General features: G+C 46.1%; 1 protein-coding gene across 1 annotated transcript in view; it reads right to left on the bottom strand.

Annotated features, from left to right (window-relative positions):
• ADCY4 (adenylate cyclase 4) overlaps positions 1-25055 on the bottom strand; it is a 106147-nt gene extending 81092 nt beyond the window's left edge. Inside the window, 1 exon segment of the mRNA XM_026722154.2 lies at positions 24899-25055. The gene's annotated coding sequence lies outside the window, so the exon portion shown is untranslated.

Below are 25055 nucleotides of genomic sequence, written 5' to 3' on the forward strand. Positions count from 1 at the left end.
ATTACCATGATTTAGCAAAAAACAAAATGTTAAGGCAGCTCCAGACTGAACTGGGGAATGGCTTCATTGCCTGGTTGAAATGGAAGGACCTATATTTCTAGGTTGAATTTTGCTTGTTTCCTATTCATTTCCCAACTTCCTCTTCTTTTCGCAAAGTCCTTTTTCTCACATCTGCCTTCTCCACTGCCAAGTCAACAACATATACATCAATACTCAGCCTGGTCAATAAACACACCAATGAGCAAATTCTATTAAAAGTTTGGCCAAGGACCAAAAGACTCATTACAGTGTCAGTGTGGAGCCATTCTGGGCCTGTCGAGACATGGGCCAGAGGGGTAGTCAAAGCTGAGTAGATGATGGGAATCTTCTCATCCAGGAAATTCCGGATTAGAATGTGTCATTTTCCCTCACTCTCCTTCCAATGGACTTGGAAGGTTGAAGCATTCCTGATCAAGAAAATGTTGATGCTCTTGGTGCTCAGCTCTTCTGCAGACATTTCATTACTCAAACTAGATAGCTATCATCCTCATTATCAGCACTGATGATATTATGTGTTCCGGACTAGCAGGCTAGTAGCCTGCAAATCTGATTGGCCCGCTGAAAGCCGATCGTGATTGGTCGCCATAGACTGATGCGATTGGCCAGTAAATGGGCTGCCGCGATTGGCCCTGCCAAGAGCGGCAAACTCAAATTGCCTTCATTGGCTGCCTAGCCGCAGACAGACCTATATAAGGGGCTGCTGTGGCTGGGATTAGTTGCTCAGATCTGAAGTCACAAATAAAGAGCTTTAGTTACTATCTGAGTCTTGCCTCCGTTCTTGAACTGTCCTCCCAGATATAACACTGGTGACGAGGATGGGATGCGGAGGCAACAGAAGCTATTGAATTGAGCTAGCCGAAGGAGCACGTGGCTGACAGAGCGCAACGACGGCAACATGGCCAGCAGCGCTATACCACCCGAACCATTCGATCCAGCTAGCGAAGATTGGGACTCATACATGGACAGATTTCAAATGTTCCTGGAGTCCAACATCCTCAAAGATGCCATGCCCAGCAAGAAACAAGCCGTTTTTCTAACCCATTGTGGACCAGCCGTTTTTAAGATGGCTAAAGCCTTAGCCAAGCCAGCTGAAGTTAAAACCATGGATTGGGACACCCTTGTTCCCATCCTGCGCAACCATTATGCCCCAGCCATGCCAACTCTCATTCACAGGCATGAGTTCTACCAGAGGGACCAACGTGAAGGTGAGAGCTTTTGGGATTTTGTGGCAGACCTGAGGAACCTGAGTGGTTTGTGTGGCTTCGCCAACCTCGAAGAAGCCATGAGAGATCGCATCGTCCTTGGCCTCAGAGACCCAACTGTCCAGAGCAAGATCATGGCCAAGGGAGACATCTCGCTTGCAGATGCCATAGCAGACACCACAGCAGCCGAAGCCACTCGTAAATCGGCAGCACAAATGCGTCGAACCAGTGGGACCAACCGCCAACCCACCAACGATGCTGGGAAACCTTCAGACAAGTACACATCAACCACCCATCACGAAGACGTCGAGTCATCCTCAGACAGTGAGGAAGAAGAAGTCCACAGGCTCCGGTCAGAACGTGAGCAACGGGACCAGCGGGGTCGCAAGTCCAACTACCAATGCGCTGGATGCGGGGAAAACCATCCCTGATCCGAATGCAGATTCTTAGATGCCATATGCCATTTTTGCGAGAAACGGGGACACATCGCGAAGGTATGCAGAAACGAGAGAAATTCCAGCCCTAGACGGAGAGGGAGCAGCCCAAAGAGAAATGATGGCAACACCTCCATGCAGAGGGACCGCTCTAGCAACCAGTGGAACCGGTACAGCAGACCCTGAAGGTTTAACGATGCCCCCAGACGAGAGGAGGCTCATCAAACCATCACCATCGGCCACACTTCATCACTTGATGCTAAAAAGATCCGAGTAGAGGTCATGATTGAAAACAAACCATGCAACATGGAAGTCGACTCTGGGTCATCACTATCCATGGTATCCTGGAGCACACTCAAGCAGCTTATCCCCAACATCCGACGCCAAGACCTCAGCAGTCAGAGACTTATACTGAAAGACTATCAAGGCAACCGGATTCCAGTCGCAGGTACCTGCCTTGTGCAGGTCTCGCTCAAGGGACATAAGGCAATTCTACCACTTACCGTCATAGACCGAGACCGGCCAAGTCTATTGGGTCTTCAGTGGTTCGCGCCATTAGGAATCGGAATGGCTGGCATCCATCATACTGAAGACAATGACTGGGAGGCGGCTCTCGTCCACGACTTCCGAGAAGTGTTCAACGAAAGCCTAGGCAAGTACAAGGGGTCCCCTATTTCATTTAATCTTCGCCCCGACATAGCACCCATTTGTCTAAAGCCACGCCGAGTTCCCTTTGCTCTTAAATCCAAAATTGACGAGCAACTAGACAAATTAATTGTGCAAGGCGTGTTAGAACCTATTGATCACGCCCGATGGGAGACACCAATTGTCACCCCCATAAAACCTGATGGGTCCATAAGAATCTGCGGTGACTACAAGGCCACCCTCAATCACGCGCTACAGCAGAGCGCCTACCCAGTGCCAGTTGTGCAACATCTCCTGCATTCACTTGGGGGTGGCAAAATATTCGCAAAATTAGACCTGGCCCAAGCGTATCAACAGCTGCCAGTTGATCCCGAGACTGCAGAAGCCCAAACTATAGTCACACATCGTGGTGCATTCAAATGCAACAGGCTCCAGTTTGGTGTAAGCGTAGCCCCAGGCATCTTTCAAAGCCTGATGGAGAGACTATTACAAGGGATAAAAGGGGTCGTGCCCTATTTTGATGACGTATTAATAGCAGCACCCACAAAAAACCAATTAGAAAAACGTCTCAGAACAGTCCTACAGAAGTTCAAAAATGCTGGCCTCAAGGTTAAGAAGGAAAAGTGCCAGCTTTGCACAGAAAGGGTGGAGTTTCTTGGCTACCTCCTTGACAAGCAAGGAATCCACCCCACAGAAAAAAAATTGGCAGCTATCAAAAACGCCCCAAGACCCAAAAACAAAACCGACCTCCAAGCCTTCCTGAGACTCATTAACTTTTATAACATCTTCCTACCCCAGAAGGCGACTGTTGCTGAGCCCCTTCATAGACTACTCGATAAAAGGGCATCCTGGATTTGGGGACGTCGGGAGGAACACGTCTTCCAGCAAGTAAAAGACCTCCTTAACTCAAAGGCAGTACTAATTCAGTATAACGAGACACTACCTTTGACTGTCACTTGTGACGCCTCACCATTTGGGGTAGGGGCCATCCTGAGCCACGTCCTACCAAACGGCTCAGAAGCACCAATTGCATTTTTTTCACGAACTCTATCAAAAACAGAAAGAAACTATAGCCAATTAGATAAGGAAGCCCTTGCTATTGTCTCTGCAATAAAACGATTTCATGAATATGTTTATGGGAGACCATTTTCTATTATAACGGATCATAAGCCACTACTTGGGATCCTGGCGGGTGACAAACCTACTCCACACATTCTCTCCCCCAGAATGATGCGATGGTCAGAATTTCTCGCTGCCTAGGACTATCAATTAAAGTACCGCCCGGGGAAATCTATTCCCCATGCAGATGCCTTGAGCCGCTCACCACTACCCGAGCCACAGGAAAACCCAGCTCCCACATTCCCGGTACTGCAAATAGAGACAATGCCATCGCCTCCACTAACGGCTCAAGACATCGCCTTTGAAACCAAAAGAGACTCTTGTTTGGCACGAGTTCTTGGCTGGGTGGAGAGGGGATGGCCAGATTATGACACTAAGGAACTGTTTAAGCCGTTTAAAAACAGACAAACGGAACTTTTTTCACAAAAAGGGTGCGTTTTGTGGGGAGACCGAGTTGTTGTACCAACTAAGTTACAAAAAAGGGTCTTGCAAATGCTACACAATGGACACCCGGGCATCGTGCATATGAAAGCGCTGGCAAGAAGTTACACCTGTTGGCCAGGTATAGACAAACAAATTGAAACCTGGGTCACCTCTTGTAACAAATGCCAGGAAAACCACTCAGCTCCACCTAAAGCCCCACCAACAGAATGGGAAACACCCAGGGGTCCTTGGTCTCGCATTCATATTGACTTTGCGGGACCTATGAGAGGCCACACCTTCTTAATAACTGTTGATGCCTACTCAAACTGGCTTGAGGTCAATAAAATGAAAGCAACCACTACTGAGGTGGTCATTAAAAAACTGAACAGACTCTTCGCCACACATGGGTTACCAGATGTCCTGGTCTCTGACAATGGGCCCCAATTTACTGCCTTAGCTTTTGAACAGTATTTAGCGGAACGGGGCATCCAACACGCACTCACATCGCCGGCTCATCCTGCGGCGAATGGCCGGGCTGAACGAATGGTTCAGTTTACAAAGAAAACCCTACAGAAAATGGATCAAGGCAACATCCACGACAAAGTCACTAGAATGCTGCTCCTACAACACATCACACCAAACAGCACGACCAACAAGAGCCCAGCTGAACTCCTGATGGCCAGGAAACTCAGATCAACTCTAGATTGATTGCACCCTGCCTACACCCCGGAAAAGCCCCTGGGTTCCAGCAGCAAGCACCGTGTTTTCAAGGTAGGAGACCTTGTTTTCACAAAAAATTTTCTGGGGATCCCCTTTGGATTCCTGCCGAGGTAACTCAAGTTACAGGCCCCCGCTCCTACCGTCTACTCACCACTGATGGCAGACCATGGAAACGCCATATTGACCAACTGCACTCCAGACTAACCACATCTTCCAACCCTGACCCTAACTTTGACACTAGGGGGAGGGGAAGCAGTGAACTCAGAATTAGAACCAACACCTGTTTATTCTGAGCTAACACCGAGATCACCGCACCATGGTTGGCAATACTCACCAGCTGCAACTGAGACTGGACAGTTGAACGCTTCGCCAGGAAGCAGCAACCAGGCAGGTTCAGCGAGCCCGGGAGCCATGACAGTAACAGCGAGGCTGAGGACTTCATCACCCCGGGGGGCACCAGAGGAGAGCCCTAACCATGACACCGGTTCACCGTTCCTGTTTGATCCAGCAAGCAGCCCATCTGAACCTGGGTTTGAACAGGGTCAAGCGGAACTGCGTAAGTCAGGCAGACAGGTGCGAAGACCTGCTTACCTGCGAGAGTATATTACTCCACCCCTTAAACGGAACTGAGAGGGGAGGGGTGTTCCGGACTAGCAGGCTTGTAGCCTGCAAATCTGATTGGCCCGCTGAAAGCCAATCATGATTGGTCACCATAGACTGATGTGATTGGCCAGTAAACGGGCTGCTGCGATTGGCCCTGCCAAGAGCGGCAAACTCAAATCGCCTTCATTGGCTGCCTAGCCGCAGCCAGCCCTATATAAGGGGCTGCTGCGGCTGGGATTAGTTGCTCAGATCTGAAGTCACAAATAAAGAGCTTTAGTTACTATCTGAGTCTTGCCTCCGTTCTTGAACCGTCCTCCCAGATATAACATTATGTAGTTTGGGTAATGAAATATCTGCATGAAAACAACCAAGCTGAGAAAACACCAAGGATCTTTCATTCCAACCTTGAGCTATAAATATTCTCTTTCATTTCTCTGTGCATAAACATACAGAGTCCTTTCACCTGCTAGTGCACTGGAAGTTTGGATCAACTGGACGAACTGGATAAACCCTTCCTAAGGTCAATTGCTCATACCCCAAGATATAATTACAGAAGCTAATTTTAAACACAATTGGTTCATTTTGGTGGAAAATATAGTGGTGGGGAGAAGAGGTGAGCAGAAATTTGTTTGTAAGGAATACGACCCAGTTTCTACAAGATCTATTTGATTTACCTCCTCTATCTCCATTCTGTTTACCTCTACTCTGTTTTCATTTTTAGAGCAATGCTACCCTACCACCAAAAAAATTAATATTCACTTAACCGCCCCCCCTTTAATTGTGTTGGAGATTTTGATATAATTCTTTTTGTGACATTGTTGCTTTTGACTCCTGGTGACCACATTGATGCTGTTGGTTCTCTCTATTACAATATATTCCATGTGTCCAGTAATTTTTTTTTACTACCGGTTCTGTGGGCATGGCTTGGTGAGCATGGCAGGGGAAAGATACTGTAAAATCTTCATTCCCTCCCCATTCCTGGGGAAGGTTGCTGCAATATCCCATTCCCTCCCCACCCCACTAACCTGCTTTCCAGCTCCGTTCTCCTGTGCAGTGCAACAAAAGAAGACCCAGCTGATCAGCTGGGATGCAGGAGGCAGAGAATAGATGGGGGCAAGGCCAGTCAGAGGTGGTATTTTCTGGTTCTCTGAACTACTCAAAATTTCTGCTACCCGGTTCTCCAGAACTGGTCAGAACCTGTTGAATACCACCTCTGCTAGTGTCAACATTCCAACCAAACTCTCCATCCCAATTCAGTACTTAGAGACAAAGTCCATCCAAGTTAGAATTTACTAGAGAAGTCATATTGGCACATCTGGGGTAAACCTGAATTCCCGCATTTTCCCCTTCTATATTAAACTCACACCCAGTCCCCTTTCTGATTACCCTCATACTCTCCAATCCACCTCTATTCTGAACTCCCACCAAGTCCAGCCACTTCCCTTCAAATTCCAATGGCTTGACCTTGAGCTCTGGCAAAAGAATATTGTTGTGGTATCCTCCCTCCTCATTTTACTTTCATTCCCACAGTACCCATTCCTCCCATGTGGCAGCCCCAAATCCAATTCAAGATGGATGGGGACTGACACCTAGCATATTATTTCAAGTCTCTCAATGGTGCACTCATCACAACTGTAACTGAATCTATTAATCTTATTGCTGGTTGTCCTTTCCTTCTTTTCTTTCCACCTTTCCTAGCACTACTGCCCTCTCCAGAGAGATAGAATTTTATACCATGTATCTGAAGTAGGAGAATTTGAACCTGGTCATTTGTGCTTTGAGTGAGAACTTTGGGTTGATTTCTTTAATGATCTATTGGTTTGTTTTCATGATTGTTGACAGAATTGTCAGGCAGAATGGGACAATTTGCCACAGCCAACTTTCTGTGACCAACTCATCACAGGACAACTCACCATGGCCAACTTGCTGCAGAAAAATTCACCGTGGGGCTATTTAACAATTCAATTTAATTGTTCAAAATATTTTAATTTTTGTCATTCACATTTAATATTGTTCCTCCTTTTGCATCTTTTCTTTAATGATTCTCTTCCACCATTTCTTTGATATTAGTGTAACTCTTGTCCTGCAGTGAGTTGGTTGTGGCAAGTTGTCCCACAGCACATTGGCCATGGCAAATTGACTGTGGCAAGTTAGTTGTGGTAGGTTGGTTATGGAGAGTTGGCTGTGGTGAATTGCTGTAGACCCTTCTCAGGAGTCTTCTCCAACACCAAAGTTGAAATATGTAGTTTAATTTTTTTTTTCATTTTTCCCCATTTTCCCAGCTTTATTTATCCTAAGAATCATAACTAGCAGCCATCCAACTCCTGCAAGTTTGATGTGGCCAAATGGGAAGCCTTTTTTAACTGAAATTGGAGAGTCATTTTCTCTTCCTTTAATTCCTATAGAATGTGATTTTCATTAACTCTGCACTTGAAAGTTCAACAAGTTTATTGCACTAGTTTTGTGGATACACCCATGCCGCAGGGAGTCTGGCTTCTTCCCAAAGCACTGCATTGTGGGAATTAACTCCCTATGAGTTTTGCCTTGAGGCACCTTATTCAACTTCAGCTTGAAGTGTCTGGAGCAATGGAAAAGAAGAAAGGGACCTGAGCATGCACAGAGATCCTTTCTCTCTCGTCATTAAATGGGCCATTGACTCCTTTGTGTTAAAACTTGTTCTTTTGAATATCACTTTGGTCTGTTTCCTCATCCCACTGCAGAGCCAATCTCATCTAGACATTATGTGGGCACAGTCTGGGTCCCTCGGTGCAAACTTCTTGCCTTTTCTCTCCACCTTCCTTCTGTTTCTTTTCGTAATTGTTGCCCTGGAGTCATCTTTCCTAGATAGTACAAACAGATTTAGACCAAGGAGAAGTAAAAAAAAAAGGAGAGGTAGAGGTGTTTCTTTAATGACCTGCACTCCTGCTTTTGCCCCAGCAGTAGGAAGTAGCTATCATCTAAAGATGTTATGGAGAATGGGAGAACTAGTTTGGCTAGTTTCAAACAGGATGTCAGAAGGCTAGAAGATTCTTTTAGTGGGAAACCATGACAGCTATGCACCCACCAAGCTATGCAGTTGGGAGATTTATCCCAGGGCAATGTCTGAAAGGCATGTGATTCAGCTACTCTGCTGGGTCTCCGCAGGTCTGAACCTGGCCTCTGTCGTGGGAAGCTCAGGCTGACATCCTCTTGAGCTCCTTAAAAGGAAAAGTGGGGTAAAGGTGACCTGAGGTTTAAGAACAGGATAAATCTGGGTTCAGTATGTAGTGCAGTAAGGGGTTTGTTTCTTGCATATGAACTTTCAAGAAATAGCTACACTTTGTTTCGCCATCTTACATGGAAACGGGAGTTCCAGTAGTGGTTTCTACCATAGTTCATGGTTTCAGATTGAATCCCTTCTTCTATCATTTCTTTCAAAATAACTTGCCATCATGGATTTGGTTTGGGTTCAGAAGGCAGTATGATTCCAGCCATTGTGGTTCATAAAGCAGAAATTGTTATTTAGTACTGCATTGTGAAACTCCAACCAGTTGTGCTTCATTCAAAAAGCCATAGTAAATTGAACCACGGCTCAATCAATTTCTGAGCCAAGATTACATTTAAGATGATGTTGATCTTTTTCTTCTTGAATATTTTTGTGATGTCATGATTGTCCAGATTTTGTATCCTCATTTATTTTGTATCCTCATTTACCATCATCATCACCACTGTTGTTCACTTAAAAATGTCTGCAGGTTACTGAAAGCAAGTACTTGCTCAGCTACAGAAAAAGGAATGGGAAGGGAAGAGGAAATTAAATTAGAACTTTTCATTCATTAGCCAGTGTACACAGGTCACTTTTGTGGTGTTTCAGAAGACTTGTTTAGGTTTTCTTTTCCATGGGGCCAAATCACAAATGTGGAAAAGAAAACCTAAACAATTTCCTAACACACCTAAACAGCACACACCCCAAAATCAAGTTCACCATGGAAACAGAAACAAACAAACAACTACCGTTCCTAGATGTACTAATCTACAAAAAAACAGATGGCACACTAGGACACAATGTATACCAGAAGAAAACACACACTAACCGCTACCTCAACACCCAATCCCACCACCACCCAGCACAGATAAACTCCGTGGCTAAAACACTAATTACTAGAACCAAACTCCTGGCAGACAAGACACACATTAAGACTGAACTATGCACCCTGACTAAGGTACTGACAGCCAATGGCTTCCACAAAAGCAAAATCACTGGCTTGATCCACAAAAACACACTGAGACATAATAGAGAGCCAGAAGATGAACAGACCTATGGAACAGCTGTCCTGCCCTACATAAGAGGTACTACAGACAAAATTAGTAAGATACTGCACAGACATCACATCAAGACTGCCTTCAAAACAGACAGAAAAATAGCAGCCATCCTCAGAAACCCCAAAGATAAAATCAACCTGGAAAACCAAGGCATATACGAAGTCCCCTGTGCATCATGCCTGGCCACATACATTGGACAGACCAATAGAAGAATAAGTACCCGCCTGGATGAACACAAAGGTGCAGTCAAAAAGCTGGAATGCACTTCCTCACTAGTCCAACACATGGAAGCCACAGGTCATAGCATCAACTTCAATGGCACCAAAACCCTAGCCACTATAGAAAACCCCAGCCACAGAATCATCAGAGAAGCCATAGAGATTGAAAAAAAGACCAGAAAGCATGAATAGAAGAGATGATTCCACCAGGCTGTCAATCATTTGGAAACCTGCACTCACAAACAAAAAAAATCTCCACGCCACAAGCCAGGCAAACACCTGAGCACAGACAGATCCCCCCTGATACCTCCAGCTCAAACACACCCCAACCAGGCACCCAGATCAAACCTAGCTTCCTAACTAATGATAGCCGTCCATTTACCCAGAGCCAAGCTGCACTAAAGGCCTCCAATAAAGTAACACAATGTTGCCAGCCAATCAAGAGACAAAAAGAGCCAAAAAACAGACAGGAGATATTAGAAACACCAATCAAGCAGAACACAGCCAACTCCAAGACCAATAAACACAGACCAAGACACCCAACCAATCAGGGTGAAGAAAAAACCATTCTGGCACAGCAATAGGCTGCCCCAAATTTAAATCTAAAACCACTATAAAAGCCTAACTCACAGATGAACACTATACAGAAGCCTGATGATGGCAGATGAGATTCTGCTGAAACGTCGCTACAACTTTAAAAGCACAGCTACTATGACGTGGGAAAATACCCGAGCAAAGCCGAATGCCATACATGTAAGTACCCTCAAAAACTTAAGATATATATATATTCTGTCTCACCTGTAGCCATGAGGTGAGAGTCCAAATTTCCAAAGGAAAATACACAGATAGACAGGAACAGGAATGACAGAGTTAACTTCCTTTGGCTGAATCCATCTTTGGCAGTTTTCCCAGAAGCTGCCTGCCAAGTCTGATAACGAGCAGAACCATAAATTGGGCGTTGGTCTTACCTGACACGCCATTTCTAGTCGAGCTGCGAGGATCATCCAGAGAGTGGGAGGTGCTCCAGTCTGCGTCTGTGTAGGCTGAGCTTAATTATTAGGGAACAGCTCCGCCCTCTGTCACGTGGTCCCTTGTGGCGTTCCCAGTTTATGCGAAGTTGAGAGAGGAGGAAAGTCGTCTAACTCTCATCTAACTAGACCTAAAGTATCATTGGCTGAAACAAGGTTCCCCAGATGGAAAAAAATTTAAAAGGGTGGGACTGGATGATCCTCGCAGCTCGACTAGAAATGGCACGTCAGGTAAGACCAACGCCCATTCTCCCTCGAGCTGCTCGGATCATCCAGAAAGTGGGACATACCAAAGCTTGGCTGTCCTACGGGAGGGAATCCATCTGGGGTGGAAGCTCCCCTGGGTCCTCGATGACCCGCTGGAGGACTCGCCTACCAAACGAGGCCTCAGCTGACGCAAAGATGTCAATCTTATAGTGCCTAATGAAAGGGGAGGGGGAAGCCCAGATGGCGGCCCGACAGATGTCTGAGATTGGAGCCTGGGTGGCCCAGGCCGCAGAGGTGGCCGCACTCCTGGTGGAATGCGCCGTAACCTCACTGGGAACTGGCAAGGCTTGAGACGAATAAGCCTTGGCGATGGTGGCTCTGATCCATCACCCGATGGTGGAAGGGGACACCTTGTGGACTAAGGACTTGGGCTGGAAGGAGAGAAATAAAGACTCTGACCTTCTAAAGGGTTGTGTGCGGTTAATGTATATGCAGAGGGCCCACCTGACATCTAGGGTGTGCCATCGTTTCTCCCTTTCCCGCGAAGGATTGGGACAAAAGTTCAGGAGTGTAAGCTCCTGAGCCCTGTGGAAGGCTGAATTGACCTTGGGCAAGAAGGTCGGGTCGGGGCGTAGAACCACCCGATCGGAATGGAAGATACAGAGGTCCTTTCTCACCGAAAGGGCAGCAATCTCGAAATTCGGCGAGCGAGTAATTGCCACCAGGAATACTACCTTAAAGGTCAAAATTTGGAGAGAAGATTCTCTAATGGGTTCGAAAGGAAGTTTGGTGAGGGCCACCAGGACCTTGTTAAGGTCCCAAGTGGGGTACCGGTGCACAACAGGGGGATGGAGGTTAGTAGCCCCCCTTAGGAAGGCCCTGTTATGGGGATGGTGAGAGAGGGAACCCAGATTGTCGCCAGAGACGACAGTTGAGAGGGCCGCTACCTGGCGTCTCAGGGTATTAGGTGAGAGACCTTTTTGAGCCCATCCTGGAGAAAATTCAGAATCTGGGCCACGAAGGCAAGAGCGGGTTGACCATGGATGAATGGCACCACCTGCAGAAGCTGACCCAGGTGGCATCATATATCCGATTGGTTGAAGGCCGTCTGGCGGCCAGGGTCGTGTTAATGACCTGGTCAGATAAATTCTCCTTCCTCAACTTTTCCCGCTCAACCTCCACACGGTTAGTTGGAGCCATTGGGGCTCCAGATGTTGAATGGGCCCCTGAGACAGGAGATCCTGTCCGGAGGATTCTCCACGGGGAGACACCGAAGGTTGCGGAGGTCCGCAAACCACGGTCGCCTGGGCCAATAGGGGGCCACTAAAATCAGATCTGCCTTCTCCTGGATCAGTTTCTGAATGACCCTGGGAAGCAAAGCTAACGGGGGGAAGGCGTACAGGAGTCCCGGGGGCCACGGACAGCGAAGTGCGTCGTGATTCTCGGCCTCGGGGGAAGGGAATCTGGAGAAGAACCGAGGGAGCTGGGTGTTGCGGGGGGATGCAAAGAGGTCCACTAACGGGAGACCAAAGATCATGGTCACCTCCCTGAAAAGGGATGGATGAATGTGCCACTCGGACTGGTCCACGGTGGCCCTGCTTAACCAGTCCGCTCGGGTGTTTGAGGCCCCCGAAATGTGTTCTGCTTTGATCGAGAGGAGGTAACGCTCTGCCCAACGGCAGAGTCTCTCGGCCTCTCTCATCAACCGAATAGACTGGGTTCCGCCTTGCCTGTTGACATGGGCCTTGGCGGTAACATTGTCCATGAGAATAAGGACGTGCCGCCCGCCTACCTGAGGCAGGAAGTGGCGCAGGGCCAGGTGGATGGCGTGGAGCTCCAGCCAGTTTATGCTGCAGGCCCGCTCTGCATGGGACCATTTGCCCTGTGTTGTAAGGGACTGGATGTGAGTGCCCCAGCCGCTCAGGCTGGCATCTGTGGTGATGACGAGACGCTGGGGATCTTTGAAGAGATGACCCCTGTTGATGGCAGGGTTGGTCCACCAGAGGAGAGATGAGAGGATCTTTGGAGGTACCTTGATGGAGGATTTTGAGTTGCTTCTGCCGGACCTTTGAAACGGAAGCAGGAGCCACTGCAGGGACCTGGTATGAAGACGGGCCCAAGGAATAATAGAGATGCATGAAACCATTTTTCCCAGTAATTTAGACAAATCTAACAGAGAAGCCCTCTTTTATCGGCGAATAACCTGAATTGAATTTCGAATACTCTGGAGCCTTTCCGGGGAAAGGAACACTTTTTCCTGCACCGTGTCAATGATGGGCCCCAAGTGGGCAATTCGGGTAGAAGGGACCAGTTGGCTCTTTTTTTGGTTGACCAGAAAACCATGGGCGTGGAGGGCGGAGAGGGTAGTCTTGGTGTCCAGCTCTGCTTGGGATTGTGAATGGGACAGGATGAGGATATCATCCAGATAGCAGTGGAGACGGACCGGGCAGTCCCTTAAGCGAGCTGCCAGGGCCGCGAGGATCTTAGTGAAAACTCTGGGAGCGGAGGCTAACCCAAAGGGAAGGGCCACATACTGGAAATGATGGTGATTGTAACAGAATCTAAGGAATTTAGAGTGTGAAGGCCGAATTGGGATGTGGAGGTATGCCTCAGAGAGGTCTATAGAAGATAGCCAATCTCCTTGCCTGGTACCCTGCAAAATGGATTGGAGGGTGTGCATTTTGAATTTGCGGGGGGTTAGGAAGCGGTTGAGCCGTTTGAGGTCCAGGATAGCCCTCCATCCCCCCGAGGACTTGGGATCCACGAAGAGGTGGGAATAGAAACCCTGCCCTCGCTGAGAGGGGGGAACTGGCTGGATGGCCTGGATGGAGAGTAAGTGATGGATGGCCGAATCCATTAAATTGCATTTGGAGGGGTCCCTAGAGGGGGGAGATGACATGAAGAACTCGGGAGGTTGAGAGTTGAACTCCAGAGCGAGTCCAAACCTGATGGAGTCCCTGACCCATTTGTCGGAAGTGGTAGAATCCCACTGGTCGGCGAAATGCCTCAGCCAACCACCAATGGGGGAAAAAAGACAGGATTCATTTGGAGCGCTGGAAGGGTCTCCCCCCCAGAACCCCTGAAGGGACGCTTAAATCCTCCGCCCCTCCTATTTCGATCGCTCAAGTCGGAACGATCCTGGGAATATGATGCTCTATACGAGGGAGGTCTCGGGTACCTGGGGGGGAAGGGAGACTGGTAGAAGGACCGGGAGGATCCTCTTCGAAAGGACTGAGGGGCTAGGGAGTCAGGCCTCCGAAAAAGAGGAGGAAGGAATTTCTTCTTTCCCCTAGTTTCTGCCAAGAGAGGGTCCAGGGCCGGCCCAAAGAGCTTCTCCCCTTTAATGGGGGCGGAGGCCAGCTTGACCTTGTTCTTCACATCCACCTGCCATGGTTTGAGCCAGAGCAGGTGGCGGGCAGTGACCTGGGACGCTAATGCCCGGGAGGCGAATTTAACCGAATGGTACGTGGCATCAGCTGAGAACTCTGCCGCCGGTGTGATTTTGGCTATGTCCTGCAGCGCCCGTGTATTGGATGGAGGGATGTGGGCCTTCAGTTGATGGAGCCACCGGATAGAGGACCTGGTAAAGAAGGAGGCTGCGGTGGCCGATCTAATTGCCCAGGCGTCGGCTAGATGAGCCCGACGCAAGGCCAATTCCAGACCTCCTATCCTCGGGTTTGAGGGCCTCCAGGGGGTCACTCGGGGAGGAGGAAGAGGCGAGACCAACAATGGGCTCATCCACCTCCAGGGTATTGAGGAGGAAGCAGAAACCTGGTTTGAGGTTAAAGAACCTCTTATCCTGTGTGGATGGGGCCGGAGGAGCCCCCGTAAAACCCAGTTGGTTGGAAACCAGATCGTGGAAAATGGGAGGAGCGGGAATCACATCCTCAGCCACCATGGGCTACTTGAACATTGTGTCCTCCTGTTCCTCCCCAGAGGAGTGGGGGACAGGGGGAAGTTGAGTGGCCAGGCCCGAGGTGTTCTTGGCCTTGAACAAGATGGACTTAAACATGTGGGGCTTGAATAACCCCACAAAGGAAGGCTGGTCGGGGGTAAGGCCCTTGTCCTCCAACAACTCTGCTTCCATCGGGTCTAAATCTGAAAAGGGTTCCCCATGGAAGGTGGATCCCCATTCAAGGTCCTCCTCCTCCTCCCTGTATTGGTCTAAAATTTCCATTCCCTCCTCCGGTTCCCTTTCTGGAAGAGGGCTGGCCCCCCGGGAGGGTACCTGACCAGGAGCAGGGTCCAGGGTGAGCATGGACCTAGTTGGCACTGGCTCTTGCGCAGGAGCCGTCTGAGGAAGGCTTGATCTGGCCATCTGCTGCATGCCTTGAGCTATCCCCTCGAATAGCCTGCTCCATCCAAGTTCTCATGTACTCAGGCATCTCGATTGTGGGCGGGTCCTCCTGTCTCAGGCCAGCGGCCGTGGAAGTGAAGGTTGCTTCAGGCATCCGGCTGGTAGCTGGTCCAGGGGCGTGAGACTCCTGGGATGAGCTGTGCCTGGAGAGAGGGGAACAAACTGGAGGGGGGTGCCTGGAAGTAGAAGGGGCGGCTGGGGGTGATGGTTGAGTCATCCTAGAGTGCCCATCGAACTCCCTCTCTAGTGCCTTATGACGCCTTAGGGCGTCCCTTTGAGAGGCCTTAGAAGTCTCCTGGGAGGTTTCCTTAGCCTGTCTGCGCACATGATGGGACTTAGATTTCGCCTTCAAAGAATGGCGGGAGTTAGGGTTATCATCTGCCATGGTAAAACAACAGAAGTATCAATATGAATATATAGAAATATATATATGTGTACAGGCAGTTGGCACGCCTAGGATACGACCTGGGTAAGGCTGGGTATCCAGAAACTGGCCCGCGCCCCCTTTTGGAATTTGCAATGAATAATCTGAAAATATGACCAAAAAGGAAAAACAAAATTTTAAAAACTGCCACAGATATAGACTTTTAATGTACAATTATATCCCACCAGGATAAAGATCCAGGAAAACACACTGCAGCAACAGTGATGGAAGCTAGGTCTCTCTAAGCAAATCTGAGAGAGAAAAAATGCCAATTGAATGAGATTGGATTACCAATGTAAGGAAATATGAAGATATTCTGTATTAGACTGAATAACAACCTGGCAGTTGGTAAAAGGAAGAGAAGCCAATCAGCCAAATCAACGCCAGCAATACAAGGCCTCAGGTAGCTTGCCCCACCTCAGGGAGGGAGTGGCTGCTTTTCTAATTCCCCACCCTGAGTTCTGCTGCGGAAGCCAACACTTACACCAACAATAACAGAGTAAAGAGTAAAGAACAGCTTTTTTTTCCCTCTGGGAGAGGGAGATAGAGAGATCAGCCCTACTAGGCTTGGGAGCCTAAGCCTAGGGCCAGCAGAACGTCGCAGCAATAGGAGGCCTGCAAAATGTCGCCGGCCACGAGGCGGCGCCCAAATGGCGGCTGCCTGGAAATCGAAAGTAAAGGCAAAGCGGGCGGCTCAGGGCGGGTGCGTCCCTGCGAGCCACAAGGGCGAGGATGCTGAAATTGGCGTTAGTGGGGGGGGGAAACCAGAATAAAAAAGGCTCCAGACCTTAGAAAGGCACCAGGACAGTAAGGCAGGAAAGAAAGAAATAAACGGCAGAGAGCAGGGGGGTGGGGGGGTGGGGGGGTTAGCACTAAGCGCTGCTAAGCTGCCCGCTCAGCCCCCTGGGGGCAAAAACGCACACCCCTAAGTCTCAAGACACCCCCAGATGCGCAGAGGCTAAGGAAATAAAAAGCTTAAATCAAACCTGAACTGAAATATTATCCTGCTTGAATCAGCCAAAGAGTGGGAAGCACAATCAAAACACACAGCCTAACTCTGCAAAGGCTGAGCATAAACTGGGAACGCTACAAGGGACCACGTGACAGAGGGCGGAGCGTTCCCTAATAATTAAGCTCAGCCTACACAGACGCAGACTGGAGCACCTCCCACTCTCTGGATGATCCTCGCAGCTCGAGGGAGAACAGAGGCGAACGCCACACAGAATAATTTGTCCAAACTGCTAACTCAAATAAACAAGTTGACCTGAACAGGGATTCAGAGCTAACACGCCCCTTATATTCTCTGAGGGCATGTCAGTCTCCTTTCTCCGTCCCTGATTTGACATTTCCTTTTACGTTGTATGTCACGTTTCTGCCTGGGTCTTTGCCTTGCATCAGACCAGCATTTCTCGGCTTGATCTTCAGCTAATGACTCCGGCACGCTCTCCTGATTATCTGCCAACACCTGAGCAACAATCAGGAGGAAGATTCTGGGGAGGAAGATGATTCTGAAACTTCCAGCAAAGCAGGCTCAAACCTTAGAGCCAAGTCCTCCTCTTCCTCCTGACTCCTGTCTGTGTCACTCAACAAAGCAGGCTCAAACCTCAATGCCAGATCTTCCTCATCATTCGAGCCTATGTCTTCTGACAGAGCATGTTCAAACCTCCGAGTCACAACATGTGTGTGTGTGTGTGTGTGTGTGTGTGTATGTGTTTTCTTAAGTTTTCGCCGGTACTTACATGTATGATATTCAGCTTTGTTCGGGTATTTTCCCAAGTCATTATATTTGTGCTTTTAAAGTTGTAGCAATGTTTCGGCAGAATCTCATCTGCCATCATCAGGCTTCTGTATAGTGTTCATCTGTGAGTCAAGCTTTCACAGCCGTTTCTGTTTTAAATTTCAGGCTAGCCTACTGCTGTGCCAGAATGGTTTTTTCTTCATCCTGATTGGTTGGGACTCCACATACAAAATCATAAACATGGACCCAACCACATATCTGGAAAAATTAACCAAGAAGAAAATTATAACCAGCAACATGAGCAAAGAGATCCAACAGACAATCATCCCAAGAGAAAAATCTTCCAGATGTCCCAAACTATATGGCCTCGCAAAAATACACAAAGAAGGCATACCTCTCAGACCCATAGTCAGCTCCAGAGGAGCACCACTGCAAAACCTAGCTAAACACTTAGTAAAGCAGCTACAGCCCCATGCTGAAGCAGCAGCTTCACGTGTACAAAACTCATACCACTTCTTGGAAATGATCAAAAATCTACACGTGGAAGAAGAAGATCTGCTTGTAAGTTTCAACGTGGTTTCACTATTCACTCAAGTCCTGATAAAAGAAACCCTTGAAATCATCAAAAATAAATACCAACCAGCTAAACACCTCATGGAACTAGCAGATCACTGATTAACCAACACATATCTCATATGCAAAGGACAAAAATACAAGCAAATTGAAGGAGCCCCTATGGGATCACCACTGTCACCCATCATTGCATACCTGTTCATGGAAGAATTCGAATCCAGAGCCCTAGCTAATGCCACCCACAAACCCAAACTATGGTTAAGATACATCGATGACACATTTGGGATTTGGCCCCATGGAAAAGAAAACCTAAACAATTTCCTAACACAACTAAACAGCACAAACCCAAAAATCAAGTTCACCATTGAAATGGAAACAAACAAACAACTACCATTCCTTGATGTACTAATCTACAAAAAAACAGATGGCACACTAGGACACACCATATACCAGAAGAAAACACACACCAACCGCTACCTCAACACCCAATCCCACCACCACCCAGCACAGATAAACTCCATGGTCAAAATACTAATCACCAGAATCAAATGCCTAGCAGACAAGACACACATAAAGACTGAACTATGCACTCTGACTAAAGTACTGACAGCTAATGGCTTCCACAAAAGCAAAATCACTGGCTTGATTTGCATAAACACACTGAGACATAATGGAGACCTAGAAGATGAACAGACCTATGGAACAGCTGTCCTGCCCTACATAAGAGGTACTACAGACAAAATCAGTAAGATACTACACAGGCATCACATCAAGATTGCCTTCAAAACAGACAGAAAAATAGCAGCCATCCTAAGAAACCCCAAAAATAAAATTGACCTGAAAAACCAAGGCATATATGAAGTCCCCTGTGCATCATGCCCTGCCACATACATGGACAGACCAATAGAAGAATAAGTACCCGCCTGGATGAACACAAAAATGCAGTCAAAAACCTGGAACACACTTCTTCATTAGTCCAACACATGAAAGCAACAGTTCATAACATCGACTTCAATAGCACCAAAACCCTAGCCACTATAGAAAACCTCAGCCACAGAATTATCAGAGAAGCCATAGAGATTGAAAGAAGACCTGAAAGCATGAATAAAAGAGATGATTCCACCAGACTGTCAATTATTTGGAAGCCTGCACTCACAAACAAAAAAATCTCCACGCCACAAGCCAGGCAAACACCTGGGCACAGACAGATCCCCCCTGATACCTCCAGTTCAAACACACCCCAACCAGGCACCCAGATCAAACCTAGCCTCCTAATAAATGATAGCCGTCCATTTACTTGGAGCCAAGCCACACTAAAAGCCTCCAATACAGGAACACAATGTTGCCAGCCAATCAAGACACACAAAAAAGCCACAAAACAGACAGAAGATATTAGAAATACCAATCAAGCAGAACACAGCAAACTCCAAGACCAATAAACACAGACCAAGACTCCCAACGAATCAGGATGAAGAAAAAAAACATTATAGCACAGCAGTAGGCTATCCCCAAATTTAAATCTGAAACAGCTGTGAAAGTCTGACTCACAGATGAACACAATACAGAAGCCTGGTGATGGCAGATGAGATTCTGCCGAAACGTTGCTACAACTTTAAAAGCACAACTACAATGACGTGGGAAAATACCTGAACAAAGCTGAAGACCATACATGTAAGTACCCACGAAAACTTAAGAAAATATATATAATCATTGCAATGATATTTCTAGCATATTTGGAAAATATCAGCTTCAGGGATGGTGGAATTGATGTTCTCCTGAAAGGAAGGGGCAGTGCAAATTCTTAGCTTCTGCTCTCTTTCTCTTTAATCAATCAAAGGATTTTCTTTCCCTATCATGAAGTGCTTCCTAAAAGGCAAAGTATGGAGCTTCCCAGATGTTTTTAATCCCCTAGATGAGAGATGGTATCATAATACACTTCTGCAAAGGTCTTCCAGGTTGCTCTTAAAAGGGAATTTTAGTCCAACAACAGTTGTAAGTTTATTGAAACAACCTCTAGCTTAGAAGTATCTGCAGAATCTGTTTTCTAGCCTGCTCTAGGATAAGCAAATGGCACCTGAAGCTGCAGAAACAGTAAATTTTGAAACTCATTTCCAGGAAAGCTTAGTGATAGCTAAATTAAATTACAGTTCAGAAGCAATATATGTCAGAGGTAGGAAATTATATCATGGAAGTCCAATCATTTCTGGAGTGCTGGAGACACGTACATTCTGTTGTTGGTTTCCTGCACTTATTTTCCAAAATAGAACAAAGTGAGGCAACTTAAAAGAAACCAACACAATTCCTGTTACTAGCAACCAAGTTTCCTATCGGAAAACATTCAAAAATTAAAATGCCAGTCCCCCTTATGCAGCAGCGAATCCACATCTAACAGCCTGGGCATATGCCAAGCCTCACGTAGGCAAAGGAGTTTTGATATATGCCAAGCCTCACGTAGGCAAAGGAGTCTTCGATACCTGCAAGGCCTCACGTAGGCTGAAAGCAGATATCAGGAACAAAAGGATGCTGCCCACCTTGGGCTACTGGCTGGACTGCAGGCGCGGATTGGTTATTTTGTATCCCTTAAGCACTGTGATTGGGTGCTACAATATATCCACTGAGACCCCCAACCCTTTTAACATGTAAAGTAGGCTGAACTCTCTTTTGTGACGTTTTGTGTTCAATAAAAGGGCTTCCCTGAGCGCGTGCTCGGGGCTGCTCATCCAAGACTGAACCGGCTTGGTGTCTTTCTTGATGCATTGGACTCAATGAGAAGCCTTCCTAATGCGGAGCAAAGCTGCACCCTTATTAGCTATCTAGCATTCAGTATTTGTCCCCTTGTTGTGTACATGAGTTGTGATTAGAAATATTGAATTAAGATGTTTAAAATATTTGCATTTATTCTTAAATCTCTCTCACCCCTTCTCTTTGTATGTATCTGTATGTGTTTGTGTGTGACTCCATCAACCAATCAAGAAATAACAACACAGCCAACCAGCCTGCTTATAACACAGCACACCACACCTCCCCAGCAGTATTTATAGAGATTATAGAGCAGCTCCGATCACGCTTTGCTCGGTCTGTTATCATTTCTTGATTGGTTGATAGAGTTGATGTTTGCAGATTGGCTGGCTTTTTCGTAAGAATATGTGTGGCTGAGGTATTGGCTGTGTCTATCAGCCTCCTGTGGTATAATGACCTGGGTCATGGGCTGTGTGATGACCTTCTGAGTTCTATTGTTGTGACAACAGCACAAGACCCAGGATGCCACAACAATCTCATTTTCCTTTTGCTTTTAACTGTGTTTTATTTTTCTTCTTCCCTTTTTGATGTTTTGTTCAATAAAAAAAGGAAGGGAAGGAAAGAAATCAGGAAGAAGAAAGTTGAATGCCTGATCTGAAGTTCATATGCTTCACTCAGAAGTAGTTTAGCCAGATTGGAGGAAGCTGCTCTTTGATTTAACCTCCCTCCTCCTTCTGAATTTCCCTTGAGATGAAAGCAGTTAAGAAGAAAGGACATTTCAGTCACAGTTCCTTTTCAAAGCTTTGTTTTCTGAGAGAAGGTGGAGGTAGTCCTCAACTTATGACTGCAATTGAGCCCAAAATCTCTGTTGCTAAGCGAGAAAGTTGGTAAACGAGTTTTGCCATATTTTATAAGCTTTCTTGTCACAGGTGAATCTCTGTAGTTGCTGAATTAGTACAAGTACTCTTTGACTTAGTTCACTTAATGACTGTCCAAAGTTACAACACCACTTTAAAAAGTGACCTATGAGTCTTTGTCACACTTATGACTATGGCAGCACTCCGCCCTCTCCTCTCATGATCATGCAATGTATATTCGAACACTTGACAACTGACTCGTATTTATGACAATTTCACTGCCCTGGGGTCACGTGATCACCTTTTGGGACCTTCTGTCAAACAAAGTCAATGGGGAAACTAGATTCACTTAACAGTCGTGATGTTATTAATTTAACAACTGCAGTAATTCATTTAACAAATGTGGCAAGAAAAATTGTGAAAACTCATTTAACCAATTTTTCACTTAGCAACATAAATTCTGGGCTCAATTGTGGTTGTAAGTTGAAGACTACCTGTAATCTGGTTGCTAAATGAATCTGGCTCCCCCATTCACTTTATTTCTCAGAAGGTCACAAAAAGTTGATCCCTTGATCCCGAGATGCAATGATCATAAATACATGCCAGTTTCCAAGTGTCTGAATTTGGATCATGCGACCATGGGGATGCTGCAGCAGTCATAAGTGTGAAAAACAGCCATAAATCATTTTTTTTCAATGGCATTGTAACTTCGAATGGTCATTTAATGAATGGTTATAAGTTGAGGACTTCCTGTATTTTGGAACTAAACTAAACCAAATCCAGAACCAGGTAAAAGTATTATGTTCTGCACAGAATAGTTGATGTTGCAATCATTCCCCATAGAAGCCTGGAACACTCATGCAGCCTGGCTGCAGATCACATTTCAAATCAAAATGATGTCTTTCTCATTATTTTCAGCTCCCCTTTGCATTTTGGGAAGATCCCTGACTGAATCTAGAACCCTAATCTGTACCTAGTGAAGAGAAGGACCAGGGGAGACAGGATGGCAGTCTTCCAATATTTGAGGGGCTGTCACAGGGGATTAAGCTATTTTCTAAAGCACCTATAGGCCAGACAGAAATAATGGATGGAAACTGAACAAGAAGAGGTTTAACCTGGAAATAAGGAAAAACTTTCTGACAGTGAGAACAATCAACCAATGGAACAGCTTGCCCTCGGAAGTTGTGGGAGCATCATCACTTTAGACTTTCAAGAAGAGATTGGGCTGGCATTTTTCAGAAATGGTGTACGGTGCTTGGGCAGGGATTGGATTAGATGACCTATAAGATCCTTTCCAACTCTGATTATCTGTTAAATCTGTTAAACTCTGCAACCAAACAAGACAGACACAGCCTTCAACAGATAGTTAGAACTGCAGAAAAAACAATTACTAACAACCTGCCTTCCATTGAGGACCTGTATACTGCACAAGTCAAAAAGAATGTTGTTAAAATATTGACAGGCCCCTCACATCCTGGACATAAATTGTTTCAACCTCTACCCTCAAAACAATGCTATAGGGCACTGAACACCAGAACAATTAGACATAAAGACAGTTTTCTCCCGAATGCCATCACTCTGCTAAACAACTAACTCCCACAACACTGTTAAATTACTTAGTAAAACTGTATTACTATTATTCTTCTCATCCTTCCTATTACCCAGAGGTGGTATTCAGCAGGTTCTGACCAGTTGTGGAGAACCAGTAGCGGAAATTTTGAGTAGTTCAGAGAACTAGCAAATATCATCTCTGACTGGAGATTTTATAGTGTCCTTCCCCTGCCATGCCCACCAAGCCACGCCCACAGAACCGGTAGTAAAAAAAAATGAATCTCTGCTATTACCTATCTCTTCCCACTTATAACTATAACCGTGTTGCTTGTACCTTTACAATTTATATTGTTTTATTTGTTTTCCTAGTATGTTTTGATTGTGTATTAGTAACCTATGAGTATTACTAAGTGTTGTATCTTATGATTCTTGTATTTTATTTTTTCTTATGCACACCTAAAGCATATACACCAAAGACAAATTCCTTGTGTGTCCAATCACACTTGGCCAATGAAGAATTCTATTCTATTCTATTCTATTCTATTCTATTCTATTCTATTCTATTCTATTCTATTCTATTCTATTCTAAGTAAATGAAGGCAATGAACTCATAGCAAGATGGAAAGTCCCCTGCTCCCCAAATGCCATTCAAATTCTCCAGCTCTATGTCTCCTTATCTGAATTCATCCTATGATTCATTGAATCTAAAGGATGAAAACACCAGCGCTGATTGTGGGCTGTAACTTACTCCACCCTGGTCTCTTCTGAAGGATGCTGGGTTTTAATAAGTGGCTGTTCACAAGCATCTGCGTGAAACCCTGAAGTTCATAAACAAGATCTGGGCAGTTCCATTAGTGAAAGGAAGGGAGTGGAGGCAGCCCACGTTGTTTTTCATGTTTTGAGGAAGGAACAGTGTGCTAATTGTAGGCTAGACATTTTTTCCCAGCATGTTCAATAAAGAAGGGGCAAGTAACAAGCTTCTTGTCCTGGTTTTCAAACTCCTTCAGTCTGATTCTTGTTTCAGCTACCCACATTCTAAGTTCCCAACCATCGCCTACCTCCCTGTGTGCAATTCATAGCCTCCTTGTTTCCCCGTACAGAGATTTCTCTCATCTTGCCAGGCTTTTCCTTGAGATAATGAATCTCACAAATAATACATTCACACACACAAACATGCTTCAAGTGGCTGGCCTAGCTACAAAGAAGGAATGGAATAAACATTAGGCTTGGTTTGGGGTCCCCAGGTCAGCAACCACACACCCTAGTTTGGATGATTCTACAGATATGAAAGAAATGGACTTGCCCTGAACCTTTTTCCCCATCAAAATTTAGGACTTTATAGCTCATCTTTGACTTACAACCACAACTGAGCCCAAAACTTGTGTTCCTAAACAAGATGGTTATTAAGTGAATTTTGACTTACTTTATGATTTTTTGTGGTTAAGAGAATCACTGCAGTGGTTAAGTTATAGTAACATAGTTCTTAAGTGAATCTGACTTATCCATTGAGCTTGCTCATTGGAAAGTCCCACAAGAAGATGACATAACCCCGGGACACTGCAACCATCACAAATCCATGCCAGTTGCCAAACATCTAGATTTTGATCATGTGACCATAGAGATGCTGCAATGGTCTTAAGTGTGGAAAATGACACTTTTTTCAATGCTGTTCTTAACTTCAAACAGTCACTAAACGAATGTTTGTAAGTCAAGCACTACCTGCTATGTGCTGTAGATCTCCAGGTCAAAGTTTCAGTAATTTTCACAGGAGAGCCTCCTCCTTGGAACATTGTGGTACTGTTGACAATTTTCCACCCCTTCAAAGTAGACAAGGTTGAGAAATAGGCAGAGCAGAGATTCAAGGAATGTCCTTCAC

Source organism: Pseudonaja textilis, chromosome Z, assembly GCF_049901715.1.
Source record: "Pseudonaja textilis isolate UNSWEBS1 chromosome Z, rPseTex1.2, whole genome shotgun sequence".
NCBI lineage: Eukaryota > Metazoa > Chordata > Lepidosauria > Squamata > Elapidae > Pseudonaja > Pseudonaja textilis.